We start from the raw sequence: 20,039 nt of genomic DNA on the forward strand, positions 1-20,039 counted from the left end.
ATATTTAAGTATTCTTTATATGTACCTATAGGGATTAAAATGTATATGATTTGCCTTGAGCATATTAGGTACCCCCAAATAGTAACTATTTATGAAAATACCAAATACATAATGAATACATCTTAAATGCTCCAAGTGCCAATGGAGAAATTTGGAAGTTCTTTATCCAAGGTATTCAGAATTCAGTCGGGGTTTACATCTGGATTTTGTTCCCTGGAGATACTCAGCAGATATCTATCCACCTGGAAAGGACACTGAATCTGGGTGTGGCTGCCAGCCTTAAATGGTACTCTGCTTGCTAGGTTGGCTGGTATGGGCTACTCTTGTAAGGACTAAATCCACCCAGCCTCTTTAACAAATGAGTTCTACCAGAGTTTTAGGCTCCGATTCTGAGCCATTATCTATAGTTTATGACTTTATGCACTGAAGAAACTGTTGGCACAAGGAAATGAAAGCATAGTCACTGCATGCTGTGTTGTTATCATCGTAGATCCTGGTAAACTGGGATCTTCAGCCAGCTCATCTGGCTACCCTTCAGAGGCTCTGCCCAGATATTCTTCACTTCCACTCTAATCTTTAGTGTGTCTGGACCAGCCCTTTCCCCTAGAAACTCTACTTGAGTGGAGAATCTGGTTCCAAGTTACCCATTTGACCCAGCTTGACAATGACAACAAGTAATGAAAAAAGGCTCCTGTGGGTGGCTTCTGTGTCTAATTTTGTGTATTTAGCACATTAAAATGCCAAATTTGGGTATAAGGTCAAATTTCCTTCTAAGTATTTATGTTTATGCCCATAAGTTATTGCTGCCAGAACTGTCCAGAGAAGTGGCTGGTAGCAGTTACTCCAGAGATACTTTTTGAGGCATAGTTTCTCTGTGGAAAGTTTTCTCAGCCCTGGCTGTCCTGAAACTCCCTCTATAGACCAGGCTGGCCTCAAACTCTGAGATCCACCTGCCTCTGCCTCCCGAGTGCTGAGATTAAAGGTGTGCACCACCACCACCATCTGACTACTCCCAAGATTCTTAGGTAGCCAAAGTGTTGAGAACATGTGACTGTTGAATCCACAGTCTTAAATGAGACATGCATACCATCCCCTCCATGGGTCAGGGGACTCCATGGAAGAAGGTGGAGAAACAATACAAGAAGTAGAAGACAGGGTGGAGTGGTGTGGACTTTAGTTCTCTAGGACATGACATAGCCTTTGCATGCCTGAAAGCTCAGTAGCTGTTATTAGTTGCAGAAGACTGGGCCCTCATCATTCTGTCATGGAGAGAGTAGAAAGGTCATGAGCCTTTCACACATTCCTGAGGATTGGTAGGAAGTTACAGTTGCTAGGGAGATGGGCTTGGGAAATTTTACCCCTCCCTATGGATCTCTAGGCAGTTAATGCTTTCAGAGTGTAAGAGAAATTTACTTCAGTGGTGTAGCCACTAGTAAGGTGCCCATGATTCTAACCCCCAGCACATGCCACTATAGGAAACAAATGAAAAACATGTGTTGACCAAAAGAGTTCTGAAGATATAAAAGAAAGTACCTGGGGACTGGAGGATTTCTACCTGGGTACTGGGATCAGGAGTAGTGGTAGGGAGAAAAAGTAAGGTACTTGGAGATGATGGGGATAAAAAAAATACATGGATGGGTGAGAATCTGTTAAATAAGCTCTCCACATATGGTTCTCTAGGTAACCTTAATTGAGGTTACAGGTTGATAAAAACAAACAAACAAAAAACCCCATGAAAAAAATAGAAATAAGACTAGTTGAGAAAAATACTGAGACCAGGAGGAGTGAGAAGAGGACACAACTTGGTGATGGGACATAGGACATAGTCACGATCAAAACACATTATATGCTTGTGTTAAAACATCCCAATGAAAAGAGGTTAAAACAACTGCAACTTACCTCTTTGCAGTGTGTGAGAATTGTGGGTTTGTGACTCACTTTCTTAGCATGGGCCAGGTCCTGGGACAGATCTGTAGAGCTGCAAAGAATAACAGTAAAGTCCAAAGTGATCTGATCAGTGGATGGAGAGGTGGTTCTGTGGTTAAGGGTACACATGCTCTTACAAAAGACTCAGATTTGCTTCCCAGAACCCACATGGGATCTCACCCAGTATTTAACTCCATTTCTAGGGTTGTGATTCCCTCTTCTAGCCTCCACAGGTACTGCACACACATTGTGCATATACATACAGGCAGGCAAATCATTCATATAGGTAAAATATAAGTAAATAAATAATTTAAAAAAAGTGACATGATCATCTGCATAGGCAATGTGACAATTCATTAAAGATCTCAACAAATGTGTTCTGTGCATGTGCACCTGCTCTCCTTGAATAACAGAACTCAAGCTTGTGCTGTTAACTCCATTTTACTCCTGCCATTATCCCCACTAGGCCCCTTTGTTCTCCATATATAGTCAAAGCCTACAATTATGTTGTCAACTTCATCTACCCTACTCACTGGACCCATACTTCCAAGTACACTTGGTCCCTTCTCTAGGCAGAGACATTAGACTCATGCTGCCAAATACCTTCATCCCTGCAACCTTTCCAGAGGGGGGCATTAGGCCCATATCTACAACTCCACTGACTCTACTTACTGTAGGATCACATGCTTGCCTTTCAGCCCCCATTCTGCCCCTCTTCTTTATGTAGAGATCTTAGTCTATCACCATCTCAGTTAGACCCCTTTACTGGAGGAAAGTCCAAACACCTCTCCCAGATTACTGAAGATTGCCTGAGGGAATATTCCAATTTGAAAGTCATCAACCTTACTTAGTCTGGGCTGAGTAAAAATTGCTTCTGATACCCATTTGAATATCAACATTAAGATGCCCAAAGACTGAATTCTAAATCCCACACAGATGCCAGGAAAGAAAGCTTCAACAGAGGAGAGACAGGATCTTCATACCAAGATGAAGGGTAAACTCCGCCCAATGGGGGGCATGTTCGCCTCAGGCTAAGGTTTACATATAAATCTGGCGGTGTGAGCCCCGCTGGTCTCTCTTTATTGTATCTCCTGCTCATCGCTGGATCCCTGGTGTTGTAAGCTATTCCTTCATTAAAATTTGCTGTTTCATATTAAGCTAGCCTGGTTATTATGCCGCCTACATTTTGGCGCCAATGTTGGGCTTTTTTGCCCTGCCCCGACATAGGCTTGAATTTTAGTTTGAGAGAGCTACACGCCCCAATCTCGTAGCCCTCTGCTTCGGTCCTAAAAACACAGCAGTTTTTTAGTTCGTGACTCGGGTCCCAGTGCCGAGTCCGAGATACACTCGGCTATGCATGCCATAGCCTGCGGGGCCCATTCCGCCCCGCCCGCCAGATCTACTCGCCCGGAGCACATTAACTCCTCCCTGCCTGCCTTGGCTAAGTTTGCAACGGAACCACGCTGCCTGAATTAGCGGAAGCTCAGGTGCCTGCAGTTTTGCAGCACCAGGGCGGTTCCCCATTTGCGCCACCACAGCCGCCACAGCAGCAGATTTGGTCTGATACAAAGGGACCGTTTCAGCGACCACTTTAACTCCTCAGGTGCAAGAATCAATGTTTAATTCAAGGCTGAATCCGGCCTTGGCTCTGCCAGGCTTCCTGGCCCTCCCCCCAACTGCTATTTATCAGCCCAGTGTCCGCTCTAATTCACACAGTACACAGTCTACTTTAACTTTCGGTTTTGAGTTAATTGTTTCAGACCGGCTCTGACTTCGGCCACGTGGACTCAGGTGAATTTCTTTTGCCACCACTGGCAGGAAACGGTTATTACAGGTAAAAAATTTTCTTTTATATATAAAAATAAATACTGATTTGATTGAAAATGTCTGAAAACGTTACCATTCAAGACTTTAACAGCCTTTTTGATTGTACCATGTGGGAGATTTTACAAGAGGTGTCTGTCACCCCACATCTATGGATCTTTCTGGGATTTGTAGTTTTCCTTGGTACTATATGGTTTGATAATAGAAATATGATAAAGTGTTTACGAGATGAATCCAGGATTCTTAAGGCAGAGGTTGAATGCTTAAAAATGATTGAGAATGACAACAATCTTCTCAAGAATCAGTTTGAAGTTCTCCAGGAAGAGAACAGATCTTTGTTTAACATGACTCGATCGACTGAGCAAAATTTAGAAAAGGTACAGGCTGATGTTAAGGAGAAATTCATTACTATGGAAGAAGGAACAGCTGATTTGGATCGTATGCTTCAGTCCCTTTCCGTAGGAACTGAAACATTAACGGCTGATGTTAATAAGAAATTCATTACTATGGAAGAGGGAACAGCTGATTTGGATCATAAGCTTCAGTCCCTTTCTGTAGGAACTGAAACATTAATGGCTGATATTAAGGAGAAATTCATTACTATGGAAGAGGGAACAGCTGATTTGGATCGTAAGCTTCAGTCCCTTTCTGTAGGAACTGAAACATTAACTGAGAGAATCAAAACTGCTGAATGTGACAATCGGATTTTGTCTAAAGCTTATGACAGATTGACGGAAAGATTGTCAATAAAAGAAGGAAAGGTTTATGCCATAAAAATTATGTCCAAAGATGAGATGTTATCTCTAATGGACAAACTTCATACTTTAGAATCCTCAATGAAGGCTTTGGAACATAATTCTGGACAGGAGATTCAGACATTGCAGAAGGCAATGGTGAATAGAATTGAAAAGATTGAGGAATTTCTAAATTCTGATGAAGAAGAGCAAAGGGTAGAAAGGCAAATTTTAACTCCACCTGTGGGTAAATCTCTCCGGACAATTCCCACAAAGCTCTACCTACAGCTCTACCTGCCTTTCCAGTAATAACAACAGAGAAAGTGGTTGGTTCCAGAAACCCTAGGGTCATCAAGGAAGATACATGGGAGCCTGTCTGTATGAATGATCTCAAAGAAATTAAACAGACTGTCATGACTTTTGGGATGCAAGCCTCTTTTGTTAAAGAGATGCTAAGATCTTGGGCCATGCCAAGCAGAGCAACCCCCTCGGACTGGCTCCAGCTGAGCTCTGTGGTACTTGAGAGTGGACCACAATTGAAATGGAAATGCTTATTCAGGCAAGAGGCTAGACTCTTAGAACAGCAGGAAAGAGCGAAGGGAATTGACATTTCCCTAGATAAAATTCTAGGTGAAGGGCTCTTTTCTGACTCTCAGGAACAAGCTAATTTTGACGAAAACACACTCTCTATATGTACTACAGCAGCCTTAAGGGCTTGGGACAGGGTACAAGACCCAGGACAGAGAATGGAATCATTTGTCAGAGTTAAACAGGGTCAGAGAGAACCCTTTAGTGACTTTTTTACAAAGACTAACTAAAGCTGTACAAATAGGGATATCTGACCCAGAAGCAAGACATATAATGATTGAATCTTTGGCTTATGAAAATGCAAATGTGGAATGCAAAAGGATCTTGGGGCCTTTAAAGCTCAGATCAGCGCCCTTGGAAGAATGGGTCTTGCATACACTGAATGTTGATACATTTGACTATGGCACTGAAGCATTGGTAGAAGAAGCAATTTCCAATGGTAAAAGGAGACACCAGAATACCAAATGTTTTAATTGTGGCAAAATGGGTCATATGAAAAGGAATTTTAGACAACGGATTTTCAGAAAAAAAATAATAATAATACTGCATCTTCTAGAAATAACAGAAATAGGAGGACTCAGCCTTCAGGTTTATGTAGAAAATGTGGAAAAGGCAGACACTGGACGAATGAATGCAGGTCTACAAGAGATAGACAAGGCAACCTGATACAGACTGGAAACATGAGAGGGGGGCCTCACAGGCCCCCATGGCAAACATCGTTCCGTCATTTCCAGTTTCTGCAGAGAACGTGCCTCATCAGGACAATTAGGAAGCCCCATGCCTATTGTTACAAGCAATAATGATTAGAAGGATGAGTTCCGTGTATTTTGGCAAACTCCTATAAGTGATCAAAGACCAAAGCTAAGAGTGTGTGTAAATGGACACAGGTGCGGATTTAAGTATCATTACCCCAGAATCAAGGCATCCGTATTGGCCTCTTCCGAATGTAAATGTTCAGCTCCTGGGAATTGGAACCCTATCTCGAGTAAGGCAGAGCACGAGATGGGTTGAATGCATAGGGCTAGAGGGACAAATAGGAAAATTAAGGCCATATGTAGCCAATATTGCAGTGAATTTATGGGGTCGTGACCTATTACAACAATGGAATACACAAATTAACATTCCTGCTACTTCTAGAGCTTATATTTCTGAGAATAATATTAAAAGATATTACAAACGGAGAAAACCGGCCATTCGGGCTGTACAAGAAAAAACAATTGATGTCCCTTCAGAGATACCAACAGCTTTGCCTCTAAAATGGTTGACTGAGAAACCAATATGGACAAAGCAATGGCCTTTAGCTGAGGAAAAGTTACAGGCTTTAGAACAGCTGGTACAAGAGCAATTAGATGCTAGACATATAGAAGAATCTACCAGTCCTTGGAATTCTCCTGTATTTGTGGTTAAGAAAAAATCAGGTAAATGGAGAATGGTGACAGATCTCAGGGCTATCAACAAGGTTATTCAACCTATGGGCCCTCTGAAATCTGGAATTCCTTTGCCCTCTTTATTACCAAAAGGATGACTTCTCATAGTTATTGATTTAAAGGACTGTTTTTTCACTATACCTTTACAAAAAGAAGATAGAGAAAAATTTGCCTTCACAGTGCCTACTTATAACAATTCTTAACCTTCGAGGAGGTACCACTGGGCCGTCCTCCCCCAGGGTATGTTAAATAGCCCCTTCCTGTGCCAATATTTTGTGAATCAACCATTGCAAATAATACACAAGAAATTTCCCAAATCGATAATATATCATTACATGGACGACATTTTGTTATCTGATTCAAACATGGATACCTTGAACAGACTGTTTGAAGAAATAAAGATACTTTTACCTACATGGGGATTGCAGATTGCTCCTGAAAGATTCAGAGGGGAGATTCTGTTAACTATTTAGGTTATAAAATAGGTTTGCAAAAAATTAAGACACAAAAGGCACAAATTAGGAGAGATCACCTAAGGACTCTTAATGACTTTCAAAGACTGTTAGGAGACATTTCCAGTCTACGACCAGCTATTGGGATAACACCTGATCTAATAATTCATTTGAACAAAACCTTGGATGGTGATAAATATTTGAATAGTCCCAGAGAATTAAGAGCTGAAGCAGAAAAGGAACTGACAGTGATTGAGGAAAAATTACAACAGGCACATGTGGACAGTGTGAATTCAGAGCTCAATTGTATTCTCATCATACTACCATCAAAAATTTCTCCTACAGGAATTTTAATGCGGAGAGATGATATTATCTTGGAATGGATCTTTTTACCACATAAACCAAGTAAGAGACTGAAAACTTATGTGGAAAAAGTCTCTGAGTTAATTATAAAAGGCAAGTTGAGACTTCGTCAACTAGCAGGCATAGACCCAGCAGAAATTATAGTGCCTTTCACTGCTGATGAACTAAAGAAATTATGGGAAGATAATGAACCATGGCAAAGAGCTTGTGCTAATTTTTTTGGAGACATTAATAACAACTATCCAAAAAGCAAGAGGCTTAACTTCATAAAGAGAACTTCTTGGATCCTTCCTCGAATTGTCTGTGATGCTCCAATAACTGAAGCCCATACATTTTATACTGATGCCAATAAATCAGGGAAGGCAGGTTATAAATCAGAAGACTTGGGTAAGGTGGAACAAAGTCCTTATGATTCTGTTCAGAAGGCAGAATTATATGCCATTCTTATGGTGCTAAGGGATTTTAAAGAACCTATTAAAATGGCAATTCTACCAAAGGCAATTTGTAGATTCAATGCAATCCCCATCAAGGTCCCATCAAATTCTTCACAGATCTTGAGAGGACAATAATCAACTTTATATGGAAAAACAAAAAACCCAGGATAGCTAAAACAATCCTATACAATAAAGGATTGTCTGGAGGCATTACCATCCCTGACTTCAAACTCTATTACTAGCTACAGTGATGAAAACAGTGTGGTACTGGCATAAAAACAGAGAAGTTGACCAATGGAACCATATAGAAGACCCGAATTTTAACCCACAAACCTATGAACACCTCATTTTTGATAAAGGAGTCAAAAGTATACAATGGAAGAAAGAAAGCATCTTCAACAAATGGTGCTGGCATAACTGGATGTCAACCTGTAGAAGAATGAAAATAGACCCATATCTATCACCATGCACAAAACTCAAGTCCAAATGGATTAAAGACCTCACTATCAGTCAGAACACATTGAACCTAATAGAAGAGAAAGTGGGAAGTACCCTACAGGAGATGGCCACAGGAGATCGCTTCCTATGTTTAACCCCAACAGCACAGACATTAAGGGCAACATTGAATAAATGGGACCTACTAAAACTGAGAAGCTTCTGTAAAGCAAAGGACACTGTCACCAAGACAAAAAGGCAACCTACTGACTGGGAGAAGATCTTCACCAACCCCGCAACAGACAAAGGTCTGATCTCCAAAATATATAGAGAACTCAGGAAACTAGACTTTAAAATGCTAATTAATCCAATTAAAAAATGGGGAACTGAACTGAACAGAGAATTCTCAGCAGAGGAAGTTCAAATGGCCAAAAGACACTTAAGGTCATGCTCAACCTCCTTAGCGATCAGGGAAATGCAAATCAAAACAACATTGAGATATCATCTTACACCTGTCAGAATGGCTAAAATAAAAAACTCCAATGATAGCCTTTGCTGGAGAGGCTGGGGAGGAAGGGGTACCCTCATCCATTGCTGGTGGGAATGCAATCTTGTGCAACCACTTTGGAAATCTGTGTTTCGGTTTCTCAGGAAATTCGGGATCAACCTACCCCTGGACCCAGCAATACCACTCCTGGGAATATACCCAAGAGATGCCCTATCATATGACAAGAGCATTTGTTCAACTATGTTCATAGCAGTATTATTTGTAATAGCCAGAACCTGGAAACAACCTAGATGCCCTTCAATGGAAGAATGGATGAAGAAAGTGTGGAATATATACACAGTAGAGTACTACGCTGCGGTAAAAAACAATGACTTCTCAAATTTTGCATGCAAATGGATGGAAATAGAAAACACTATCCTGAGTGAGGTAACCCAGTCCCAAAAAGATGAACATGGGATGTACTCACTCATAATTGGTTTCTAGCCATAAACAAGGGTCACGGAGTCTACAATTGGTGATCCCAAAGAAGCTAAGTAAGAAGGTGAACCAAAGGAAAAACATATAGTTGTCCTCTTGGCTATGGGAAGTAGACAAAATTGCTGGGGAGAAATTTGAGATCTTGGGGGTGGGGTGGGTTGGTGGTAAAGGGAGATGGGCAGAGAAAAGGGAGAAGGGGAGAATGGGGGGAATATGGGGAAAAAAGCAGGATTGGGATAAAGGAAGGTTGGATAGGGGAGCACGGAAGCACAATTCTTAGTTAAGGGAGCCACCTTAGAGTTGGCATGAGACTTGAACCTAGAGTGGCTCCCAGATGCCCAAGCCAAGGTCCCCAGTTAGTTCCTTGGGCAGCTGAGGATAGGGAACCTGAAATGACCCTATCCTAGAGCAATACTGATGAATATCTTGCATATCACCATAGAACCTTCATCTGGTGATGGATGGAGATTGAGACAGAGACCCACACTGGAGCACTGGACTGAGCTCCCAAGGTCCCAATGAGGAGCAGAAGGAGGGAGAACATGAGCAAAGAAGTCGGGACCACGAGGGGTGCACCCACCCACTGAGAAAGTGGAGCTGATCTACTGGGAGCTCACCAAGGCCAGCTGGACTGTGACTGAAAAAGCATGGGATAAAACTGGACTCTCTGAGCATGGCGAACAATGAGGGCTGATGAGAAGCCAAGGACAATGGCATGGGGTTTTGAACCTATGTAATGTGCTGGCTTTGTGGGAGCCTAGCCAGTTTGGATGTTCACCTTCCTAGGAATGGACGGAGAGGGGAGGACCTAGGACTTACCACAGGGCAGGGAAACCTGACTGCTCTTTGGACTGGAGAGGGAGGGGGAGAGGAGTGGGCGGAGGGGGAGAAGGGTGGGAGGAGGGGGAGAAGATTGGGAGGAGGGGGAGGGAAATGGGAGGCTGGGAGGAGGTGGAAACTTGTTTTTTTTATCCTTTTCTCAATAAAAAAATGGAAAAAAATAAAAAAAAGAACCTATTAATGTAGTTACTGATTCACAATATGCAGAAAGAGTTATTTTACATATTGAAACTGCTGAATTTATACCCGATGATACAGAACTAACCTCATTGTTTCTCCAGGTTCAAGATTTGATCAGGAACAGGCTTTGCCCTATGTATATAACACACATCCGATCCCATACGGGTCTGCCAGGTCCTCTAGCACAAGGTAATGCAGAAATTGATCAATTATTGATTGGTAGTGTGCTACAAGCCTCTGAATTTCATAAAAAACATCATGTTAATAGCAAAGGTTTGAAGAAAGAGTTTTCTATTACATGGCAATAAGCTAAAGAGATTGTAAAGAAATGCCCTACTTGCTCTTTCTATTACCAAACACCACTGCCTGCAGGGGCTAATCCAAAGGGCACCCAAAGGAATGAAATCTGGCAGATGGATGTGTTCCACTTTGCAGAATTAGGCAAATTAAAATATGTACATCACACCCTTGACACTTATTCAGGCTTTCAATGGGCAACCGCTTTACGTTCAGAAAAAGCTGATTCAGTAATCACTCATTTATTAGAAGTCATGGCTATCATGGGTATACCTACACAAATAAAGACAGATAATGGTCCTGCTTATGTCTCTAGGAAAATGAAACAGTTTTTTGATTATTACAATATCAAGCATGTTACAGGTAAACCATACAATCCTACAGGTCAAGCAATCATAGAAAGATCAAATTGAACTATAAAGGATATGTTGAACAAACAGAAAGGGGTGGAAAACACCCCCAGAAATAGGTTACATAATGCTTTGTTAACCTTGAATTTTCTCAACGCTAATGAGACGGGAACAACGGCTGTAGAAAGACATTGGATAATGGAAAAGTCTACTGAACTAAATCAACCAGTTTATTTCAAGGACGTGCTGACCTAACAATGGAAGCCAGGAGATGTGCTGCGTTGGGGAAGGGGTTTTGCTCTTGTCTCCACAGGTAAGGAAAAATTGTGGATACCATCAAAATTAATAAAGGTTTGGTTTGAAGAAGAGAAGCCACTTGGAAAAGATAAATAACAATTCATTCACAAGGATGGTGATCATACTGATGGTAAGAAATACAGATAGGTTGGGGACAGGGATCTTTTTTATCTCCACAGGAAAATACTCATCTTAAAAGAATTTAAGGGACCCTGAATATTTAATTACTGATGGATAGAAACTAGTTATGACCCACTAAGGATCAGCAATAAAACCATATATGTAATGTAAGTATTGATTATATATATATATATGTCTTATCAAACATTTCTTTATTAATATGTAGAGCTGGTTTTGGAGTTGGACTATGGCTCAGTCCCTCTTCAATTCCAAGCCTGTTGATAAGAGATATCTCAGAGTTTCTGTCTTAGGTTAGGAGCCATGAAATGGGACAGAATAAGAATAATTATGTACTTGATAAACTTTCTTTGCCTTTCCTCATATCTGTGTCTTTCTTTACATGTCATTATATGTCCTTGTTGTTAATGTTTAAATTTCCCATAACAAGCAACAAACTTTCCTACAGTAATCTTTGAAATTTCCAGGATGAAGATGGGGCCCCACGACATCAACTCAATCTGGTTTTTATAATGTCATGAAATTTTTTTAAAGCGCTAATATTAGACCTGTTTTTTGGTACCAACTGCACGAGACAATTTCGAATGGTGCACATTTTTGACAACACTCTGGCCGGACCTTCTCAAAATACTCAGAGGCTAGTTACAATTTTCTTAGGTCAAAGGTTAATTTGGGAGTTTTACCCTCATTTGCTTTCACAGGACCCCCTAAGAAGAACGTCGCCCCTATGTCAGCTAGAAGCAATCTTAGAGGATGACGTTCCCTCTCCCAACAGAGTTTGCCCTCTGGGTTAGGGACATCATTTAATGGTTGGTTTAGGGTTGAGGGGATGGGGAGATATTTTATGGAATTAGGGGTATTTTTAAAAAAAGGTGAGGATTAACTGGTTTGATGGGATGATTGGTATTTGTGATTTACTGTTTTTAGAAAATTGTATTGGTACTGTTTCTTGTATATTGATATATTGAATATTGAATGTGAGTGTTCCTACCTCTATTTTTGTATAAGAGTATGCTTATAACTTTGTCTATATTGTATTGATACATCTACTATATTGCAGTGTACATTTCTACCTCTGATATTATTTATATAATAACATTGTTTACATTTGATATGTAATGACATTGTTTACAGTTGAAGATCATTGTTTTCATATATTGCACAGTTGTTTATTCTCTTAGTCTTCAAGTTAGATAGGTATTGAGAATTAATCAGGTCTTTTAGATACATAGAGATTATATTTAGTATAGATAGTATAATCTTCAGCCTCTTCGAAGAGCTGTAGAAAATGGCCTTTAATCTAACCTAGAATTCTGTGCCAACGAGACACAATCACTCCTGGCGACACCACTCTACTCCTGAGAGAACGTTGAGCACCAAAGACACTCCACTGGGAGCTTGTCTTCTTGGCAAAACTGGCCTTTGGGTTAAGAAAAGTCCATACCTCAACTACTGACAAAGATACAGAATATTCATAAGTGGATGAAACAGGATTGTCTTACCTTGCCAAGACAGGGTAGGATAATTCTAAGAAAGTGCCTTGCCTTTAATAATGGTATGTCAGTTATGTTAGGCCTTAGCCAAAGTTGGTTGACTCAACATTGCAAACGAGACTTTGGGTGATTGCCCAGGTAATCAGTTGTCTCTGTCATTTGTTGCACATTTTGGATATCTCTCGCTTGTTAAGTAATATTAATTCCCTTCTCAGATCTTTGGCAGAGTTGAAGATTAGATAATTGTAGTTACTTTCTACCTTATTTAGACTCCTTGAGATAGAATGTTTAGCAAAATTTTTGTTATATGTTTCTTGCTCAATATTGTTTGTTATATTTATTATATGTTACTATTGTATATAGTTGTATTTGGTTTAGTTCTGTCTTATTTAGACAAAAAGGGGAGATGTAGGGGAAACTCTGCCCAATGGGGGGCATGTTCGCCTCGGGCTAATGTTTACATATAAATCTGGTGGTGTGAGCCCCGCCGGTCTCTTTATTGTATCTTCTGCTCATCGCTGGATCCCTGGTGTTGTAAGCTATTCCTTCATTAAAATTTGCTGTTTCATATTAAGCTAGCCTGGTCATTATGTCGCCTACACCAAGAAACAATACCAATGACCTAACTCCAGATACTTAAGTCTGATCATAAATACACAACAGGAACAGGCTAAACAGTCTCTGACAAAAATTAGTACTCCAGGCTGGGGAGTAACCACTGAGCGAGTGAGCCAGAGCCAGAGACCTCTGAGGGTCTGGACGTGAATCTGGGACCTTTAAGGGAGTAGACCTAAGCCAGGACCCCTGTGGGTCTGGGCATAAGTCTAGGACCTCCCAGGAACTAGGCCTGAGCCAGAACCTCTACCGGTCTGGGCATGATTCTGGGACCTCTGAGGGAGTAAGCAGGAATCAGAGATCTCTGTGGGGCCAGGTGTGAGTCTGGGACCTCAGAGGGAGTAGGCCTGAGCCAGGACCTCTTTGGGTCTGTCCATTAGTCTGGGACATCAAAGGGAATAGGCAGGAACCTGGAACCTCTGTGGGTCTGAACGTGAGTCTGGGACCTCTGAGGGAGTAAGCCTGAGACAGGTCCTCTGTGGTTCTGGGTGCATCTGAGCCTGGGAACTCTAAGGCAGTAGACCAGAGCCAGAAACCTCTGCAGGACCAAGTCCAAGCCAGGGACTTCTGCAGGAGGGGATGCAGACCAGGCTTTACAGAAACAGGTCAAAGCTAGTAACCTAGGCCAATGTAGGCCTGAGACAGCAAACTCCAAGGGAGCAGAGCAAAGCACAGGAGCACTGAGCTATCTCCAGGAACACGGAGTAACCAGAACTGTGACACTGGTTGTACCACGAGGAGCAACCATCTGAGCTTTGGATTCACTGGCACCTAGATTATTCAACAGAATCTCAGACAGCCACAACCACAACTATTAGAGGAAAAGATGAGTAGAAAAGGTAAGAACACACACAACACCACAAAGAGTAACACAACACCAGTAAAACCTAAATACCCTACAACAGAAATACCTGAACAACCAAATATAGATGAAGCAGAAGAAAATGACCTAAAAATTAACTTGAGGAGAATGTTTGAAACAAAGAGGAAATGAGAAATTCCCTCAAAGAAATGGTGGAAAAAACAAACAAAAAATTGGAAGACATCAGCAAATCCCTCAACGAAAACCACAAAAAAGAAACCAAACATATGAAAGAAACTATTCAAGACTTGAAAACTGAAATAGAGACAATAAAGAAAACACAAGCTGAGGGAATTATAGAAACAGAAATCATGAGAAAATGATCAGGAACCACAAACACAAGCATGAACAGCAGAATACAAGGGATGGAAGAGGAACTCTCAAGCGCTGAAGATACAATAGAGGAAATAGACTCATCAGTTAAAGAAAACATTAATCTAACAAAAGCTTAACCCAAAATATCCAGGAAATATGGGACACCATGAAAAGGCCAAATCTTAGAATAATAGGTATAGAAGAAGGAGAAGTAGTTCAACTCAAAGGCACAGAAAATTTATTTAACAAAATTATAGAAGAAAACTTTTTCTGCCTAAAGAAAGATATGCCTATGAAGATACAAGAAGCTTACAGAAGACCAAATAGACTAGATCCAAAAAAAGTCTCTCACCACATAATAATCAAAACACGAAACATACAGAGTAAAGAAAGAATATTAAGAGCTGCAAAGGTCATTAAAAGAACAAATAATCTAATAAAAAATGGAGTACTGACGTGAACAGAGAACTCTCAACAGTGGAATCTAAAATGGCTGAAAGACACTTAAGGAAATGTTCAACATCCTTAGCAATTAGAGAAATGCAAATCAAAACAGCTCTGAGATTCCATCTTACACCTATAAGAATGGCCAAGATCAAAAACACTGATGACAACTTATGCTGGAAAGGTTTTGGGGAACAGGGAACATTTCTGCATTGCTGGTGGGAGTGCAAAATGGTACAGCCCCTTTGGATATCAGTATGGTGATTTCTCAGAAAATTAGGAAACAACCTTCCTCAAGACCCAGTAATACCACTTTTGGGTATATATCCAAAGGATGCTCAATTGTGCCACAGGACATGTGCTCAACTATGTTCATAGCAGCTTTGTTTGTCACAACCAGAACCTGGAAAAAAACTTAAATACCCCTTGACCGAAGAATGGATAAGGAAAATGTGGTACATTTACACAATGGAGTACTACACAGCAGAAAAAACTAATGACAGCTTGAATTTTGCAGGAAAATGGATGGAGCTAGAAAATTTGAGTGAGGTAACCCTGACCCAGAAAGACACTTACCACATGTCCTCACTCATAGGTGGTTTTTAAACATAAAGAAAACAAGCCTACAAACCACAATCCCAGAGAACTTAGACAACAATGAGGACCCTAAGAGAGACATATATAGATCTAATCTACATGGGAAGTAGAAAGTAGAAAAAGACAAGATATCCTGAGTAAATTGGGAGCATGGGGACCTTGGGGGAGGGTTGGAGGAGGGTGGGGAGAGTCAGGGAGGGGTACACAGAAAAATGTAGATTTCAATAAAAATCAATAAAAAATTAGCACTCCAACATTAATGTTCCCCCACAATCATGACTTGAATGACATACAATGATTTCAAAATAGCAGTAATAATCATAATTAGAGGAACTCAAAAAGGATATGAATAAATTTCAGAAGACTGCTTAAACATGATTGAAAAAAATAATTAAAACAGTTCAAGATATGAAAATAAAATTTAATAGAGCATTAGAGAATCTCTAAATAAAAGCTAAAATGAAATAAAATGTGAAATGAAAATTTCAGCAATTCAAATATAAATTCAGCAGAAATCCCCACCAATAGATTGGATCAAGTGGAAGAGACAATACTGAGTCTTTTTAAAATTGTTTTTTATTTTTATTTTTTAAAGTGTGTTGGTATTTTGTCTACATGCATGTCTTTGTGAGGGTGTATGATCCCCTGGAACTGGAGTTACAGACACTTGTGAGCTGTCATGTGGGTGCTGGGAATTGAACCCAGGTCTTTTGGAAGAGCAGCCAGTGCTCTTAACCATTGAGCCATCTCTCTGGCCTGACAATATTGAGTCTTAAAGACAAGGTAGAGGTATTGGAAAAATGTCAAATTCAAAGAAAATTTCAAATCTATAATAAATAAATACAAAACATGTGGGAATTCTGGAATACTATAAAAAGAATAATTCTAATATCTGGAGAAGAAGAGACCCAGGTCAAAGGCACAGGAAATATTTTCAATAAAGTCATAAAAAGATAAACTAAGGAAAAGAGGGGCCTATCAATGTCTAAGACATATTCAGAACACCAGAAAAGAAACTCCTCACATTATATAGCAGTTAAAACACTAAGTGTACAGAACAAAGGATATTAAAAGATGGAAGAGATTCACATACAAATGCAGGCCTGTCATAATAAGAACTGATTTTTCAATGTAGGCCGTGAAATCCAGAAGGGATTAGACCATTGTTACACATATTGGTAAAGACCACAGGCATCAGCCCATAATACTATATTTGGGAAAACTCAACTGTAACCAAAGAAGAAAGTAAAACTTTCTATCCTAAAAACAGATAAAGGAATTTATGATCATTAAGTTAGCTCCATAGAAGATGATGAAGGGAATCCTCAGGTCTGGCGAGGTTTCATATGCCCAAGAAGGCACAAGGAAGAAACAAACAGTTTCAGAAAACTGAATCAAAAGAGGTCAAATGAAACTCCACAAAACAAGAAAATGACAAGAATACACATTGTTTAATAATAACTCTTAATATTAGTGGTCTTAACTCCACAATAAAGAAAGAGTCACAGACTAACAAATGGATTAGAAAACAGGATTCATCTTTTTTAATAGTCAAAGAAATGCATCTCATTAACAACAATAAACACTACCTTAGGATAAATGGATGAAAATGGTATTCAAATTAAATGGAACTAATAATAAACAAGTGTAGTTCTTCTAATATTTAGGAAAAAAATAGACTTTAAACCAAAACCAATCAGCAGGTATGAGGAGGAATACTTCTTACTAATTAAAGGAAAAATCCAACAACAGCAATGTTGTTATTCAATGTTCCATTGCTGTGAAGAGACATCATGACAATGGTAACTCACAAAAGAAGAAGCTGGCTTACAGTTTCAGAGGTTTAGTCCATTATCCTCATGGTGGGGAACTTGGCAGCACACAGGCATATAAGGCAGCTGAGAGTTCTGGACCTGAAGACAGCAGGAAGACAGAGTTACTGGTCCATCCAGGCTTAGGCTTTTGGAAACTCAAAGCCCCCCATCCCCCCATTACACACTTCCTCCAACAAGGCCCCACCTCCTAACCCTTTCATATAGTGCCAGTCTCTGATGACTAAGCATTGAAGTTTATAAGGCTATGGGGCCATTCTTATTCAAACCACCACATTCCTCTTTCTGGTCCCATAAGTTTATGGCTATATTATAATACAAAATGCATTTAGTTCAACTTCAAATGTCCCCATAGTCTATCACTGTAGTAATAAGAGCGGCGGGGCTGTGTCCCTGGCACCCCGGCCGCCTGCACGGCTAGCTTATGCCCCGAAATAACAACACACAAACTGTATTCATTTAAACGCTGCTTGGCCCTTTAGTCCTAGCCCTTACTGGCTAATTCTGTTATCCTGATCAACCCATCTCTAATAATCGATGAGCACCGGTCTTACCGGGAAAGGTTCAGCATGTCTAACCTGGCGGCTTGCTTCATGGCGTGCTTCTGCCCGGGAGAGCGGAGCATGGCATCTTTCTCAGGCGTCTGCTCCCGAGAGGAGAGCTGTGGAGTCTGAGCTCACTTCCTCTTCCTCCCAGCGTTCTGTTCTGTTTACTCCTCCCACCTATCTTCTAACCAATAAAATGGGCCAAGGCAGTTCCTTTATTAGCCAATGACCTTCCTCCATCATATCACAGTCTCAACACTGTTTAAAAGTCCAAAGTTCAAAATCTCTTCTGAGACTCAAGGCAGTCTCTTAACTGTAATCCCCCAGTAAAATCAAAATCAAAAAGCAGGTCACATACTTACAACATACAATGGTACAGCATATACATTACTATTAAAAAATGGAGGGAAAGGAGCATAGTGAGGAAATACTGAACCAGAAAAGACAGAAAACCATCTGGGCAAACTTCAAACTCTGCATCTTCATGTCTGATGTCAAAGCACTCTTTGATCTCCAACTCCTTTCAGGTCTGTTAACTGCAGCACATTTCTCTCTCTAGGGCTGCTTCCACACCCAGTCTGCAGCTCTCCTTGTCAGGTATCCCACGGCTCTGGCATCTACAACATCTTGGGGGTCTCCAACGCAATCCAGGCTCCATCTTCACAGCTTCATATGCAAAGGCCTCTCTGAGACTCCATGCAGGGACACCCCTGACATATACCTGGCCTCAGTGACCTTCTTTAGTTGCAGAGGGAAATTCCATAACCTCTTTCTTCTATCCTTGACTTTAAAGCCTGTTGTTCTTTCTGCAGGGTTAGAGAGAAATCACGAGACACACATCGGTCCCATGTGGGTGAATTTTAATGGGGGGGGATGATGACAGGTGAGGGACAGGGGTGAAGAGACCAAAGGGAAAAGGGCGAGTTATGGCATTCCCCGTTTTTATGGGGGGATCCAGGTGCATCTGGGAAAATGTCCTGCGCATGTGTGGCTCTCATTGAATTGGGATTTGTAGTCCTCTACTGCTTCTGGGAATTGTAGGCCAACGATCCTGTGCATGTGCAGCCTTGTCTCTGAAAGGAACAGCATTTCGCCCTTTTGGTTTTATTTAAAAAAATTGGGAGGGGTCTTAACAGGTAGGGAATGGGGGCATAGCTCGGTCTCTCATGACTGCTTCCTGCTGGCTTTGGGCGTCGAGGGATCCGGAGAGTGTCCGATTGTTCTGATGATGTTTTGTTGATTATGTCCTGTCCGCTGGTGTTTTGAGGTGGCTGATTGAAGAAATCACGTCTGTCTGGCTCTTGAGTAGCTGGATCATTGTTAAGATGCTGGAAAACAAAAGTCGCATTAGTAGAGAAAAAATTAAAGTGGAGAATGGGTTTGGGAAATTAAAGGGGAGATTTGGGGTGGGGGGCCGTAGGAGGTCTGGGGTTAAGAATGGTAAAAAAATTAAATGGTACTTATTCCATTAATTGGATGGTACTTATTCCGTTAATGATCCGTTTGTGTCTACTTCGTTCAGGTGGGTTGGGCTGGCTTCTTGGAGCTTAAAGAAAATGTCTTAAAAGAAATAGATTTTAACCGTATATTCCTTAACATTTTAGGGGTCACTGCTGCAGTCAGTGACAGTCCTGTTATGTCAAGGAACTTTGTTAAGAATCTGCTTACCAGGGGCTGGAGAAATGGCTCAGCGGTTAAGAGCATTGCCTGCTCTTCTAAAGGTCCTGAGTTCAATTCCCAGCAACCACATGGTGGCTCACAACCATCTGTAATGGGGTCTGGTGCCCTCTTCTGGCCTGTAGGCACACACACAGACAGAATATTGTATACATAATAAATAAATGAATAAAAAAAAAAGAATCTGCTTACCACCTGAGCCTTTGACTCCATGTTTGATGATGATTTCTGTAATGACAGCTGGATGGTTATTTAGGAATTTAAAGAAGGGAGGGTGTGTTAACACAGGAGGATTAAGTGAAGGATGGGACCACTGTTTTCCTTAGACTGGAGTAGAGGGGGCTGAACCTGGTATCCTTTGGAACTTAAGAGAACAAGGTCCTGTCTGA

The 20,039-nt window shown here is 40.8% G+C and overlaps 1 long non-coding RNA gene across 1 annotated transcript; it reads right to left on the reverse strand.

Moving 5' to 3' along the window:
* Positions 1-1,927: 1,927 nt before the first annotated feature.
* On the reverse strand, positions 1,928-18,030 carry LOC121442618. The gene is made up of 3 exons (XR_005973578.1): positions 18,007-18,030; positions 17,428-17,509; positions 1,928-1,978 (listed from the first exon to the last, which is right to left on the reverse strand). It is a non-coding gene; the product is annotated as an uncharacterized LOC121442618 (long non-coding RNA).
* Between the last annotated feature and the right edge of the window lie 2,009 nt (positions 18,031-20,039).

The sequence above is a fragment of the Microtus oregoni genome, unplaced genomic scaffold (genome assembly GCF_018167655.1).
Source record: "Microtus oregoni isolate MIOR12 unplaced genomic scaffold, Mior012 000092F_ref0000046, whole genome shotgun sequence".
NCBI classification, from domain to species: Eukaryota; Metazoa; Chordata; class Mammalia; order Rodentia; family Cricetidae; genus Microtus; species Microtus oregoni.